The sequence below is a fragment of the Temnothorax americanus genome, unplaced genomic scaffold (assembly GCF_048541705.1).
Source record: "Temnothorax americanus isolate GAGA-0224 unplaced genomic scaffold, ASM4854170v1 Scaffold121, whole genome shotgun sequence".
NCBI classification, from domain to species: domain Eukaryota; kingdom Metazoa; phylum Arthropoda; class Insecta; order Hymenoptera; family Formicidae; genus Temnothorax; species Temnothorax americanus.
Window position 1 is genome coordinate 69,725 of NW_027509255.1, and position 15,490 is coordinate 85,214.

General features: G+C 44.5%; 1 pseudogene across 1 annotated transcript; it reads right to left on the reverse strand.

The window, feature by feature from the left end:
* Positions 1-1,811: 1,811 nt before the first annotated feature.
* On the reverse strand, positions 1,812-5,974 carry LOC143893537 (uncharacterized; annotated as a pseudogene). Its single transcript, XR_013255835.1, has 3 exons — positions 4,762-5,974; positions 4,335-4,674; positions 1,812-4,232 (listed from the first exon to the last, which is right to left on the reverse strand). The product of XR_013255835.1 is annotated as an uncharacterized LOC143893537 (transcript).
* Between the last annotated feature and the right edge of the window lie 9,516 nt (positions 5,975-15,490).

The following is a 15,490-nucleotide window of genomic DNA, read 5'->3' on the forward strand; positions in this document are numbered from 1 at the left end:
TTCACTTGACGAGGAAGTAATATAGAGCTATCTGGAATTCTCGCTCGCCTCGATGAAGGAAGGCGCCTGCAGTGAGCAGTCCAGCCGTATGACGGCCATGGACAACGCCACCAAGAACGCCGGAGAGATGATCGACAAACTCACTCTCACGTTCAACCGCACTCAACGTATAACGTTGTAACTTTATAACGTTTGTATTATATATTAAGTACTAAAATTGAATTTCTATCAGTTCGGATATCAGAAGCATGTAACAACATGATCTTTTAATCTAGTTATAAAAGATTACAGATTCATCAATTTAGGAAGGTGTGGTATCTCTTTCTTTTCTTACTTTTTAATATAAAATAGTTGTTGTAGGTCAGACACAATCTTGTGATCGCGTAATAAAAGGAAGAGAGAAAGGAAGGAAATTCTATAATTGCAATGTGTGTTTGCAGTACCGTAAGAATTTTAAAGATAATTTAAAGTGTATAAAATGACACGTGGCCTTTAGAGTACTAAATAAGACGATTACTTTTTATCGCAGTTTAACTACAACCTTGTTTATGTACTTCTAGCTTGTATATAGAACGATATTGCGTGAATGATGGATGCATTTTGTAATCAAATGCAGAAATATTTCGGTTTCTGCCATGTCGCATGACGTACGTAATAATACAATTTTGCAAAAACGATTTTCGAAGTTACGAGTTTCTTGTTGCTAGTTTGTAGTCTTAACACGTGTAATAATGATTATCGACTCGAGCGGTATTTTTTAGTTGCACCGGACATTTTGTAAAGGAGAAGTTTTTAAAAACCATGAAAGCATCGCACACGCAATTTTAATTTTGTAAATCCACAATCCGAATTTAGTTACAAATATTTTGTCGCGCTAGTTTTTTTATTTGTAAATCGCTTCACTATATCATTAGTTAAAGATATTGCAGCATTTCAGTTGATTATATTTATATAACTTAAGTTACGTTGTCACATATAAACATACGTTATTTCAGTGCGATTAGCTTATATGATTTAAATAATACATATTACACAGTGTTATATGATTTTTCAATTTCTGCTATTAGATAACATTATAAATACAGCTTTGATGATTATTAATTTGATGAATTAAATGAATTACACAAAAGGCGAACCAAATGAGTACTCATCTATTAACGCTTGCGAATGATTTATTAATGTTCAGCTCAAAAGTTTTGCTAATTAGTGTTCTCATTATTATGTAACAAGCTGACAAAGAGAAATAAAATCTATGTTTTTACATAAGCAATGCTGACAATCTAAGGGATACATAATCTATCCCTTATCTGTAGACAAGAATGCATGTCTGAGAAGCTTACGTAACTGTGGGCTCGCACTTTTGTAAGGTAAACTTAATTATAGGCGCAGCGTATTTATGAATTGTTTCAAGTGTATACTAAGGAGTATAGAATTTTTAATGATTTTATGTTTAAGGGAAAAAACATTTAGAGTACTCTTCATTTCAAATACTTAAACTCTGCCCTATCGATTTATATGTTAAGGGGCAGATTAGGCGACTATTAAGGGCTACTAAAAATATATATGTATATATTTCACAAATATATACATATATTGGTAAAGCAATATACTCTTCTTGCTCGTTCATATTATGTAACAATAGAACTTAATTCACTCCCCCTTTTTTTCTTTTTTTTACCACCGTCATTCACATTAGTTGCAATAACTCATGTATGGTGTTTGCAATTTTTTCATTTATATCCTAAATTAATTGTTGCAACAGCAACGTTGTTTCGATGCTATATTGCTGTTGCTAATGCACTAGTTATACCAAAAAATTCATCGTAGCACAGCAGAACGATATAAATTAAAATTATTCAATTTGTACAGCGAATAAAGGGATTTTATTGTTGACGAGTATATCGGTATACTCTAAAACTATATGTATAAAGAAATGCATAATAAAGGAATTTATACTATTTGTACCATTTATTACTTGAATTTTCAATTTTATTTGGAAACAAAATTTGATATATTAGAAACATAATTATACTATTTAGGTGGTCAATGTAATGTCATTTAATATAAAATATAATAAACTTTTCTTGGCGCAATATTAGCCTTTAAGAAGGCAAAAATAGTATCTATAATTAATTATAATGTAGTTTTTGTATAAAATTATGTATACAATTTTTTGTATAAAATACTAGGCCTGTTCATTTTCGATGCACTTTTGAACTAATGCAATAAGTTAGAACGAAACAAATATATTTTGGGGTCTACAATGCGAGTCGTAAGTCGTAAGTTATTCGCTCCGTGCGTTTCAGCGCCATCTACCGCTATCGCCATGCAATAAAAGTGGAAACAACGATGAGATATGGAGATATGTTTATTATTATATGTTGATTATTACCAAAGCTTCTTGTGCAATAGATGCAGTGTATTTTTTTACATTTTACTGTTAATAATTTCGGTAAGTAAAAATTGCTATACGCGCCATAATCTATTATTGTTACTACATAATTGGAGGTTGACTGCACAGCGGTATTTATGTCACTTTAATTACTGGAACTTCTATTTTTTATATCAGAAAACAATAAATAATAACTACTGTTAATTAAATTTTGCTTTGAAAAATGTCTGTAATAAAAAGTAAAAAATGTAGATTCAATAAAGTTACTTTTTCATACAAGTTATATTGAAAAAAATTTTTTTTTTCAGTTCATTATTCTTACAACTTCTGACGCAACAACTACGATGACCCATTTTTAATAATAATACGTCTAGTTGAATAGGAAAATATTCCACCCTGAGTTCACTATTCTCTCACCCGAGCGCTTTCGTAGCTCGTGCTATCCCCTCCAACCAAACGCACAGAGCGAATAAGAAACTGACTAATCGCAGTCGATTATTCTCCTCAAATTCGACTTAATTGGTCAATTTCTTACGACTTATGACTTACGACTCGCATTATAGACCCCGTATAACCCATTGCACTAGTTCAGAAATGCAGCGAAAATGAACAGACCTACTATAAAAATCACAGTGTAAATTACTATTTATTATTATTCTAGCATATTTTTTTTCACTGATGTATATAAATATTCGATGCAAATATCAATAGAAATAATATCAAATTTAAATTACGCGCTCAGTTCTCTGGGCGTGTCAAATAGACACGCCCATCCCCCACCACTTCGGGTGAGTTTAGTGTACCCCGGGTGACTTTCTGAACGCACCCTGACATGCCCTGCGGCCACATGCGCATGCTTAGTGGCCGCACGCCGCATGCAAAAGTGCGCGAATTTGAAACGTATGTATACTTCTAATGCATATCACCTACAACTTACAACTAGCTTTCAATAATGAACAAATCTTATACATATAAAGTACATGCGTTAGCGGGGGGTCTTCGCCTCCCCTGCACCCCCCTGCACGTGAACCTCGTTTTGTAACTTATAATTTATAAAGTGAGGCTCACGTGCATGGGGGATGGAAGGGGGCTTTGCCTCCCCCGCTCACGCTTAAAGCAAAATTTAATTTCTATCCGGGCACGCCGAAGGCGTGTCCACGGAGGGGTGCGGGGGGGCGAAGCCCCCCCTGCCCACCCATCAACCTAACTCATACTGCCCAGTGCACGGGGGGGGGTGCAGAGGAGCGGAGCCCCCCCCGCCTACACTTTTAAGTTTAATCACACAATGGGGGGTGCAGGGGGACAAAGCCCCCCCCGCCCACACATGTACTTTGATATATTATATAAAATATATTGGCAAGTAGGGATGCAATAATATTAATATAATTTATGATAGACAAATTAATAAATTATTTAATAGAACATAATGTGATAAGTAAAAAATACATTATCCAAAGTGCAATAATAAATTAATATTAAACAGAAATAATTTCTCGTTTCGTTGTCGAAAAGTATTATATGAGAAAAATAAACATAAAAAATATGTGAAGAAACGATGCACATTTAAAGGAAGTGTTAGATTTAATACATGGTTTAGCAGATCTAACTTAAACTTGTAATTATGTAGCCTCCGAGACATCTGTTTCATCATCCACAGCCTTCGGTGGATACAATTCCGCAATTGCACGGAAAAAACTGCTTAAGCGATCTTCATAAGCATGAACGCATTTGAAGAAATATTCAGCTAAATATCCCACTAAATGTGAAGAATGCATTCCATACCGTGGGATATTAGCCCTTACTTCTCTCCAATCACGTTTAATATGCTGAGTGTGAGCTCCTGAATAGACAAACAAATAGAAATTATAGTAATGCTAAGTTTAGTGTTGTGTATTTCGAATGCATATATGTTGCTCTTTATATATTTGCAATGTATAATTACCGGTATCTGGGTCGACGAAATTCATCGAATGAGTTACCATTAGATGTTGGAAGCCTTCACTGTTTAAACAGTTGTACGACTTCCAACAATCTGACATTATCGTCGTTCCAGGTAGAATCCACTCCTTGATCAGCTCAAGCAGAGTTTTTTCCGTGCGGTCTTGCACTGGCACAATAAAATGTTTTTTTGTGCCACGTTCGTATCCACCGAAAATCCACTTTTCCTCGATTATTCGGCCACAATTGTACTTCCTTTTGCCGATTTTTACTTCGTCTATTTCGACGATTATATTGGGCCCTTCAAGTTTCGTTGAGTTCTTTTCGGCCCAATATATGCAAACCTAATAACAAATCAACAAAATAAATTTTATAAATATATATCTATTGAACATATATTCATTGTATTAAGTATTTTAAATTATACTTACTTCTCGGCAAAAAGAAACCCAGTCAACAACCGAGTGCTGAGAAAGTTGTAACTCTGTGCACAAAAAGTCTCGGAGGTCTTAACATAATAAAATATGCAGTCATCCTGCATATTGTTTCCAGGCTTAAGTTAGATTTATTGAACCATGTATCAAATCTAACACTTCCTTTAAATGTGCAATTGTTCCTTCACATATTTTTTATGTTCATTTTTCTCATATAGAGTACTTTCCGACAACGAAATGAGAAATTATCTCTGTTTAACTTTAATTTATTATTGCACTTTGGACAATATATTTCGTTGCTTATCTCACATTATGTTCTATTAAATAATTTATTAATTTGTCTTTATCGTGAGTCACTGCCAAAAACTCGTGCAGCTCATGGTTACCATGGTGCAGCTGCATTTTGGCACGATAAACTTATGATAAAACAAAAGAATATCATTTCGAATTATGTTACACTTCTGACAAGCGCGGAGCACACACTTCTGCACAACGCATAATGCGTAAGCAATATGTAAGCATAAGAAAATTGGGTAATTATTCAGTTTACACCCCTCACCTCCGATTTTGATGAACTTAGGCTCAATCGACGCGTTTTTGCACGAAACGAAAGAATCTGGCAGAAAAAAGTGTCGCTCTGCCCCGCGACGCGAGATATTAATCGTTAAAGTTGACAGGAATCAGGTTATGATTCCTGTCATACCGACGACATGTAGCAACACTGAACCACAGTATATACAGTAGCGCAACTCTCTGTCGGCGCCTTTGATGTTAGTGTTGTCCAAAATGGAGTGCGCATGCGCGAAATAAGTAAGCGCCCACTAGCACCAACTGAACGGCCACGTTCAGGCAGACACAACTGTTAAGTGTCGTCTTATCGACACGCTACGCTGATTCGTTGGATCTAAAAGTATAAGAGCCAATCACGTGCTATTGAGCGGTTTTACGCGCCCAACGTCTTTCTCTGAACTTCTTTCTCAATTGCTCTTCCTTTCTCCGCTCTCACTCCACTTTTACATGAAATTAATCTGAATTTAATAAAAATAATGAAGATAAATATTTATTATGTATCTATTAAAAATAAGGAAAAAAATTCAAAAATGAGAAAAAATAAAATTATATAAATGTGATTGCAGATTGAATAATATAAATGTATTGAGGTGAATTATTAGAAAATATAATGTTATATAACATATATTGAACAACCACAAAAAGCAAATATAATATTTTATACATTATACTTATAAAAAAACAATTATAATTATAAAATATTTAATTTAAAATAATTTTATTAGATTAAATAAAATAAACGAATAATTTTTAATTATGCATTCAAAATAAAAATAAGATACGCTATATTAATACTTAATTTAAAATGCAATAAATGAAATTTTAATTTTAATACGACGATATGTTTCCGGATAGCACGGAGAATTGAAAAAGAATTCTTTTTAAATTCTTGATGAAAAAAATTTTTAAAGTACTTTTTCCGTATATCATTTCTGTCCCAAAACAACTCTTAAGAGTTTAAAAGAATTTGTTTTCTATGTCACCAATTCTGAGTTTTTCTTCAGATACAAAAAAAATCACTTTTCTACTCCATAAAAATTTGTAATATATTCGAAATTATGTTTAGGTAGTATTCTAATAAAGCTCTATCTAAGCGCTATTTCGAATGCATTGCGATTTCTTATAGAATAGAAAAATAATTCCTTTGTATCTGAAGGATAAGAAATGTATATACTAATCCATTTTATGTTCTTTCTGATGCAGAAACTGTTTTCGGATAGATTATGAAGGATTCTTTCTTATCCGATGTTACAGACAGAATATTAGGATTATAAACACTGAAATATTAGGAATATAAATATAGGAAAATATAAAACAGAAGTATCCGATGACTCCTATATCGATTAATGATTATATTACTAAATTGGTATACAGATTTAAAATATTGTATCATTAATTGTTATAACAAACAATTTGTATAATATAAAGCGACATATTTATCGTAAATACAAAAATGCAAAATAAAATTTTATATGCAAAATAATCAATGTATACCTAATATGATATATTATAAAAATATAAAAGTGTCCCGAAAGAGTGGTCGAGTAACGATTCGAAATTCTACAACCATATTGTTACTTTGCAGAAGCAGCGACGATCGTTGTATTTCGGAATTCGGACGCGCTTCCGCGCGTTCCGTTAATGCTTCATCGAATGAGAGTCTATATGTACTTCGATAGATATGCATTGTGACGTTGCGGCTCGCCGCATCGTCGCGGCGCCCCGCCGCCGTCACAAGACGCGGAATTTCGCGCCCAGGGACGGACCAGGGAGGCAACGGCGAGATCTCCAGGGGTCATAATTAATTGCGTTTCCACGTTCTGATGACGTTCCTTTTTTTTTGCAATGTAATACGCGCGGCACCTCACCTACACCACGGCACACCGCCGAGGGAGTACGTGGCGAGGAAAATCAAGGACGATCGATGACCCGGGAGGGGTGGCAAACGCGGAAGCAGCAGAGATCGCGGGCTGGCGAGAGCAGCGCGGCAGGCGGGCGGCACGTACGGCAGCGACGGACGAGGCCGCCGATAGCGGGGCCCCAAGCGCATGGGTGAACACCCGGCTTCAACAAAGGATCTCTACAAAACATCGACCTACGGGGTGACTGATCACCGCCCCAGGGTCAAACCGGAGACACACCGGCGAGAACCGAATTCCGTCCGCTGCTAAGGACAGAATTGAGAAGTCGCACGCCGCCGAGGGACCGCTGCACGCCCCCGAAGGATCTCGTATCGACAGCACTGCGCCGGGACACCGCGGGCTTGCAAGCTCGCGCCCGATTGGCTCGCGCGCCCCTCAGGAAGGGGTACCGTATCGATTCCGCAATCGAGCGGGTCTAGCGTTTTCACTCTCTGGTCGTCCGTCGGCGAGAATCGTTTTGTAAGATACGCGATAGCCACCCCGAGTCGGGTATTTCGATATTCGTCTGGAGGATCGAGGATCGTGGTGGAAGGCGACGGCGAGGAGCCCAGGAGGAGGCGTATTCCCGGTGAGGTTGCCCGTAAATCGCGATATGTAAAGCCACGACACCGCCCTCCGGTACACGCTCTCGCTCGGGATAACGTCTGTTAAGATTGAGGGTAATTTCGCGATCGATAACGAGAGCGAAGGGCCTCGGGATGGTATCGTGGCCGCGGAACCGTGGTACAAGCGTTGTGGCGAATCCCTGGAGATCGCGATAGGCGTTAATGAGTTCGGTATCGCGAGTATATTGCGTTGTCCTCGCGACCTTGGTATACGGCCGCATACGGGCCGGTAGTTCGTCAATTGCGTTCCGTTTCTTCGCGTCGGGAAGTTCTGGTGTTCGAGCGTCGGTGTTAGCGTATCGATCGGTGTTCGGATCTCGTGATTACGGGCTGAGAATTGTGCTCTCGCGCTGAGAAACTTTGCGTCCGGTATTGCTTGCGCTGCGTCCTATACTCGCGTTAATAAAGTACCGGCGTTCACACGCTTCGTGCGTTTAGATGTTAATTGCGTAGTTCTTCCTGGCGTTCCGTGGAGATTAGAAGAGCACTTCGAGTCAAAGGTGGTGTGGCCTTCTCCACACCTGGCGCCCAACATTATTAGCGATATCGCGACTGGCTTGGTTAAATGACTCGGCGCCTTCCCGTTGCGCCCGAGCCGGAGATCTCGCGTTAAGCTAAGATATTATTGCGACAGAGTTTTCGTACGGTCCCGGACGTGGTTTCCACGCAATCCAAGCGTGACGTACCCTTATTTCGCGACATTTTGTGTTGAATCTCACTCTCGTGAGTGATATTAAGTGTCTTATTATTATTCATATTATTCATATCATATTATTAATCGTTTGAGAATAGAACCTTCCGCGGGTTTATTAGAGACCCAGTTAATACTCCGTGGGTGTCTCGCGTCCGCAGAAATATTAGTTCTGTTATAGGAATCTCGACACCCCGCCACCGGCATTCTTGATTTAGTTATCGAAATTATCTTGTGTTTGATCGAAGCCGGATGGATAAACGTTGTTATTTTCCCGACAACCAGTACTCAATAAATATTATATTCTTTGTTATCTGACTGAGTATGAAATTAACGTGTCACCCCGCCGAGTGCCGTGCCGCCCTTCATTAACCCCGCCCGTGATTAGGTCAAGCTAGCCGATTCCACGCACCTCCACACCTCGTTTCGCGTCTCGTTTAGGTTTTCGCGATTTCGTGGACGCGAAGGTACGCGTCTAACATTCGGAACATTTCGTGGAGTATCGGAGGTGCGAGGAAATCACTGGAGAGGCCATCCATCCCGCTCTCCTAAGTCCTTTTGATCCGGCTCACGTCCCGGAGCGGTCCGGGAGTGCAAAAAGTCGTGACAAAATTTGGCGCCCAACGTGGGGCTGCCGAAAGGTCGCCGAAAGGCACGTAAAGGGCTCGGTACGGCGCTACGATATTTTCGTGCGGGTGACAAGAGTCTCGCGGATTACTTGCCGATTTCGTTTCCTTGTGTTCGTCGGAATAAAGAATTAATCCTTTCCTTATTTCATGTTTTGATGCGATATTATATATGATATACTTCTGATTGCGATATTATTTAATTGTGTTGTGCCATATTATGTTTGGTCTAACCTCTTTCTTGCAGCTTGGTATAAAATATTATTTGAAAATTGGTTATTGAAGTAAATGTATTCGGGTGGGTTACTCGGTAAATCGGAGATATTATTCGGTGCCGTGAGACGCGTTGGAATTTGGTGAAAGTGCGATCGCGATAACACCGGAATTCGGTGTTTACATCGAGCGGACCATCGCGTCAGAAAAACTGTTTGCCTATTTCGCGTTACCGTTACATTCCTTTCGCGAGTGTTATTGTTCGTGTGTTATTGTTCGCGTGTTATTCTCTTTCGGAAATACGGTAACATTCCGTAGCTTTCGCGCGGAATATAGGTTTCGCTTTCGAGAATAATTTCGAACGACGAAATGAATTCCACCGAGCTTACCGATGAGTGGATCCTCCACGCTACGCGCGAGGAACGGATCGCCGAATTGAGTCGACGCGGATTAGCCACCGACGGGTCCGATCCCAAGCTGGCGCTTCGCTTGTTACGCTTGCTGACGACCGCGCGTCGCGGCGGCGGCTCCGAAAGGGCATCCGAGTCGAACCGTGGGGCCGACTTCGAATCGAACCGCGCGACGAACGTCGAATTAATACAGCTGACGGGGGCCGAGGCGAGTCATCCGGTTAATGCAGGATACCTTGAGATTCCTGTGGGGGACATCCGCCCGGATAGTCCGTCCGCGGGGTTGGTTGCGTCTTCGCACCTCGATCACTCGGGCGTTTCCCGGGATCACGTGCATCGAACCTCTCACGAGGCGGGCGAAAACTCCGCGACGACCATTTATAATATCATGCGGAAATGGGACTTAAAATTTTCGGGCGCGCGCGGAGAGGATGCCGAAACGTTTCTGTTGCGCGTAGAGGAGGGCCGCGAATTGATTCCGGTCGCTGATGAGGATATTTTACGATGTCTCCCGTTCTTTCTCTCAGGTATAGCGCTTTATTGGTTTCGCGGGAAGAGGGAACGGCTGACGACATGGGCCGCGTTTAAAACCGCGTGGCGTACACGTTTCGGAAACCCAGATTTTCAGTTCGCCCTTCGCGACGAAATTATGCGGCGAACACAGGGGGAACAGGAGTCCGTAACGGACTTCCTGACTTGCTTAAACACCCTTTACGATCGGTTATCGCCGCCGTGGCGCGAGGAGGAGAAGGTCGGGTACGCGCACCGACACATGCTGCCCCGGTTGCAGACCTTAATACCTCGGGACGCGGTAGACAATATGGACGCGCTCGAGCAATGGGCTGCGCGTGCGAAGCTATCTACTGCGCCGCACAGAATTATCGTGCTCCGCCTCCGCCGGAACGGTCCTTCTTTCCGCATCCTGCGTACCGAGCGCCGAAGGCCGCGAACCGACAGGGTGGCGGGCAATACTGCGACTCCGTGGCTGCTCTCGGGCGTGACTAACGCAAATTCGAGCGGAGCAGGGGCGGGCGCGAGGAGGGCCAATGCCCGCGGGCCGAAAGAGAATACCCCCCCGGCCGTGACTGCCGCATCTGCGGCGAATGCGCCGGCACCTCATCGGTCACCGCAAACGCGACGCAGGGCCGCAAAATGTTGGAATTGCGATTCGACTGGGCATTTCGCGCGTGATTGCACGGCCCGCCGCGTTAACACTGTTATCGGTGTGGGAAGTGGCCGAATACACCACCCGCACTTGCCCGACGTGTTCGGGAAACGAGTAAGGGAGTCGCAAACCAGGGGCGACCCGACTCCTAACCCCTCCACCCCTGAAAAGTCGTTACCGATAGAGCACCGCGATGCCGCGTATAGCGCGTTTAGCGAACAGGGAGGCTCGGCCTCTCTCAAGTTTCTGCGCATCCAAATCAAGGGATTTGAGATCAGCGCTTTAGTAGACTCGGGTTCTAGCCGTACGTTCGCGGGTCCGGAAATTATCTGCCTTAATTAAGCAGCTCGGTTTCAAGTTCAATCCGGCCGGCGGCAGGCGCGTGCGGACCGCGACCAATCAGACGGCGAGAGTAAAGGGGGAAGGGGGTCCCGATTAGCGTACACGGTAAAACATTGAACATGAGAGTTTATTCACTACCGACATTAGCGTTACCGTGTATCTTGGGTGTGGATTTCCTGACGGCATTCGGAGTAATATCAAGTTCGCGAACGGTACTTGGAATTTCGTTGAGGATTCCTCGCGATCTTACCCTTTCGGAAGGGATCTTCTAGCTCTCTCGCGAGTCGTTCGAGTGATAGTGGCCGGAGATGACAGCGTGGATATCGAGCTAGGTCAAACGGGGGAGGGAGAGGGACGCGAAGCCAGAAGCGTCGCCTCTCGTTTGCTGCGGACTAAGGCGAGTTAACTCCCGAACAAGAAAAACAGTTACATCGTTCCTAAAGTCACAAATTGCGGGAAGTACAGAGGAACTCGCGCGCCACCCACGTTGACCGAGCATAGTATCGATGTAGGGGGACCACCCTCCAATTCGGCAACGTTGTTACCACCCGTGTCCCGAAAATAAAGGAGGCCATTTACGAGGAAGTAGATCGCCTACTAAAGGCCGGTATAATAGAGCCGTCGCAGAGCGAGTGGTCGACGCCTATCGTCATGATTAAAAAGCCTAACGGACGTAATCGCTTCTGTTTAGTTCCGACTCGTGAACATGTCTCGAGAAAGGACGCGTACCCACTACCGTATATGAACGCGATCTTAGACAAATTGCGTAAGGCACGATATATTTCGACCATCGACCTCAGCCAGGCTTACTTCCAGATCCCGCTATCAAAAAAGAGCAAGGAAAATCACGGCCCTTGCGGTACCGGGAAAAGGCTTATTTTATTTTAAGCGATGCCGTTTGGGCTTAACGGGGAGCCCCCGCCACCTTTCAGAAGGTTATTAGATCGCTTAATTGGACCAGAAATGGATCCTTAGACGCGTTCGCGTATCTGGATGATATCGTCGTGGCTACCGAAACTTTCGAAGAGCATCTCGAGTGGTTGGGACGAGTTTTCGCGCGTATTCGCGAGGCGGGCTTAACGATTAATCCTGGAGAAAAAGTAAATTCTGTCGCTCACAAGTAAAGTACCTCGGATTTTTAGTCCAACGGAGGGTTTGAAGGTTGATCCCGACAAGACTGTTGCGATTAGGGAATAGCCCGCGCCGCGTAACCTCCGACAGTTACGTCGCTTTAAAGCGGTATGGCCTCTTGGTACCGTCGTTCATCCCGCAGTGTGCTACTCTTCTCGAACCGTTAACGCGGTTACTTAAAAAGAATCAGGTGTGGGAATGGGGCGAAGACCAAGGGTCCGCTTCGACGCAATAAAGGAGTGTCTGACATCCCCGCCAACCCTATCGTGTCCGGACTTTAGCGTTGCCGTTGTGCTGCAAACCGATGCAAGCTCCGTGGGTCTAGGCGCTGTGCTAACACAGCAGATTGACGGTCGCGAGCATGTGGTGCCTTCGCGAGTAGAGCCCTGTCCGACGCGGGAGAAAAAAGTACTCGACAACCGAGCAGGAATGCCTAGCGGTCGTGTGGGGCCATTAAGAAATTCCGACCCTAACCTCGAGGGCTATCGCTTCACACGGTTATTACGGACCATAGCAGTCCTACGCTGGCTCCATAACCTAAAGATCCTACCGGACGTCTAGCCAGAGGGCCCTCGAACTTCTCGAGTACGACTCAGTATCGAACATAGGAAAGGTGCGATGCACCACGTGCCGGATGCGCTTTCGCGAATATATGAGCGGATGTCGAGGTGTGCGCTGTCGCCGCGGTTGACGATGACTGGTATGTTAGAGCGATTCCGAGAAGTTCTCGAGAAACCGCGTAGATTCCCGGGATGGAAAGTAGAGGAAGATCAGCTATACTTTCGCCGACCTCACCCCGTAATAAGACGAAACCGTGGAGGACCTTAATCGAGGGAAATTAGTCGTGCCGAAGGACCTCGCTGGGGGGATAGTATTCGGGAAAACCACGATCCGCCTCAGGCCGACACTTGGGCGTCGAGAAGACGTACCGCCGTGTCGCGACAAGATATTATTTGGCCGCGAGTGTATGGGAGAGATCGCCCAGTACGTGCGGCCGGTGTGACACTTGCCAGCGGACTAAAGTAGAGCAAGATGTTCCCGCGGGGTTAATGGGTCACGCTAATAGAGGGCTCCGTGGACGGTCGTTGCCGCGGATATAATGGGGCCACTCCCGCCCAGTAAATCAGGGCACGCATATCTTCTCGTGGCGCAGGATCTTTTCACGAAGTGGATCGAGTGTTGCCCGTTACGTAAGGCTACCGGCAGAAAAATCAGAGAGGCTCTCGAAGACCTCGTTATTTTTCGTTGGGGATCCCCGCGCGTCCTGTTAACTGACTACGGCACCGAGGTTTTTGAATCGAGAATTGCACGCGTTAGCGGAACAGTACGGCATTCAACACACAACGGTACCGCCGTATCACCCACAAGCGAACCCTGTCGAACGAGTCAATCGCGTATTGAAAACGATGAGTACCGCTTACTTGGAACGGGACCACCGCGAATGGGACCAACATATTAGCGAGTTTCGTTTCGCGTACAATTCCGCACATCCATACTTCGCTGCAGAGGCGACACCCCGCTTTTCTAAATTTCGGGAGGGAACCTCAACCTGTTAATCATATCTCGCGGACGGGAAGCCGAAGCGGTCGCGGTGGAGAACTCCGATCCTACCCTTTGGAGGGAAAGAATGGAAAAGATCCACATTACGGACATGGATTGTCGAAAATTTAGAGACGGCTCGAATGGAAACAAACCCAATATTATAATTTGCGTAGCGAGATCGCCAGTTTCGTGGTGGCGCACCGCGTATTGAAACGACAGCACGTCTTATCGTCCGCCGCTCAGCACGTTTCCGCGAAATTGTCTACCAAATTTCATGGCCCCTTTTCCGTACGAAAAATTCTGTCGCCAGTTGTATACGAGCTTGCCGATTCATTAGGCAACTCGATCGGAAAAATTCATATTAAGGATCTAAAACCTTATTATGAATAATATTCGCGTTCTTCCTTTGTTAGTATTTTGGGGCTCACGCTTTTAAGTGTCTTTTTGTGTGTAAATAAATTGCTGTAAGCAAGCTGTAAACGAAGTTCGTAACCCACCCAAAAACCTCCGTCTTTCGTCAATTTCCATATCGCAGGAAACCCGCCGTGAACGGTCGTCGCGTCCGAGATACCGCGCCGGTCCGACCGTACGTAATAGGGCCACGATGGAACATATTCGCGCTCTCGTTCTGCGGTCGACACGTCATTTCGCGTTAGGTTGGTTTTGGAATGCTCGCCGAGAGCGGCGTAGCAAAAACTAGGGCCGCTGGTCAAAAACGACCCGGCAAGTTATGGCCGAGTACTGCCGGCGTACTCGACCAAAAGGGGGGTAACTCCTCCGCCTTGGTGTTAGGTTTGGTTTTGGATAGACGGTCGACAACAAGCGGGAGGCATTTCGCCGTCGTAGGCTGTCGTACAGGAGTCCGACCGCGCCGCGTGGACAGGTCCGAAACGGGGTAACGGGGAGATAATGGATTGCGTTCCCGGATTGCGATTTCCGAGGTCCTACAATGCGTGGGGGTGGGCCGAAGGGTTATTAGGATAGAATTAGCTATTAATTTTTTTTTCCAGCGACAGTTTTTTTTTTGTTTAGTTCTGTTGTGATGTCCTACTTGTGTTCGTTCCGTTGTCCTGAGGCCCGGAGCTGGAGATCTCGATCGCGTGGCGTTCCTATGGTCACCCCCGGGGGGGCGAGTGGCTAAACGGGGCAGCCGCGCCCGGTATGCTTCTTCTTGGGGTGGGGTGTTGTGACGTTGCGGCTCGCCGCATCGTCGCGGCGCCCCGCCGCCGTCACAAGACGCGGAATTTCGCGCCCAGGGACGGACCAGGGAGGCAACGGCGAGATCTCCAGGGGTCATAATTAATTGCGTTTCCACGTTCTGATGACGTTCCTTTTTTTTTGCAATGTAATACGCGCGGCACCTCACCTACACCACGGCACACCGCCGAGGGAGTACGTGGCGAGGAAAATCAAGGACGATCGATGACCCGGGAGGGGTGGCAAACGCGGAAGCAGCAGAGATCGCGGGCTGGCGAGAGCAGCGCGGCAGGCGGGCGGCACGTACGGCAG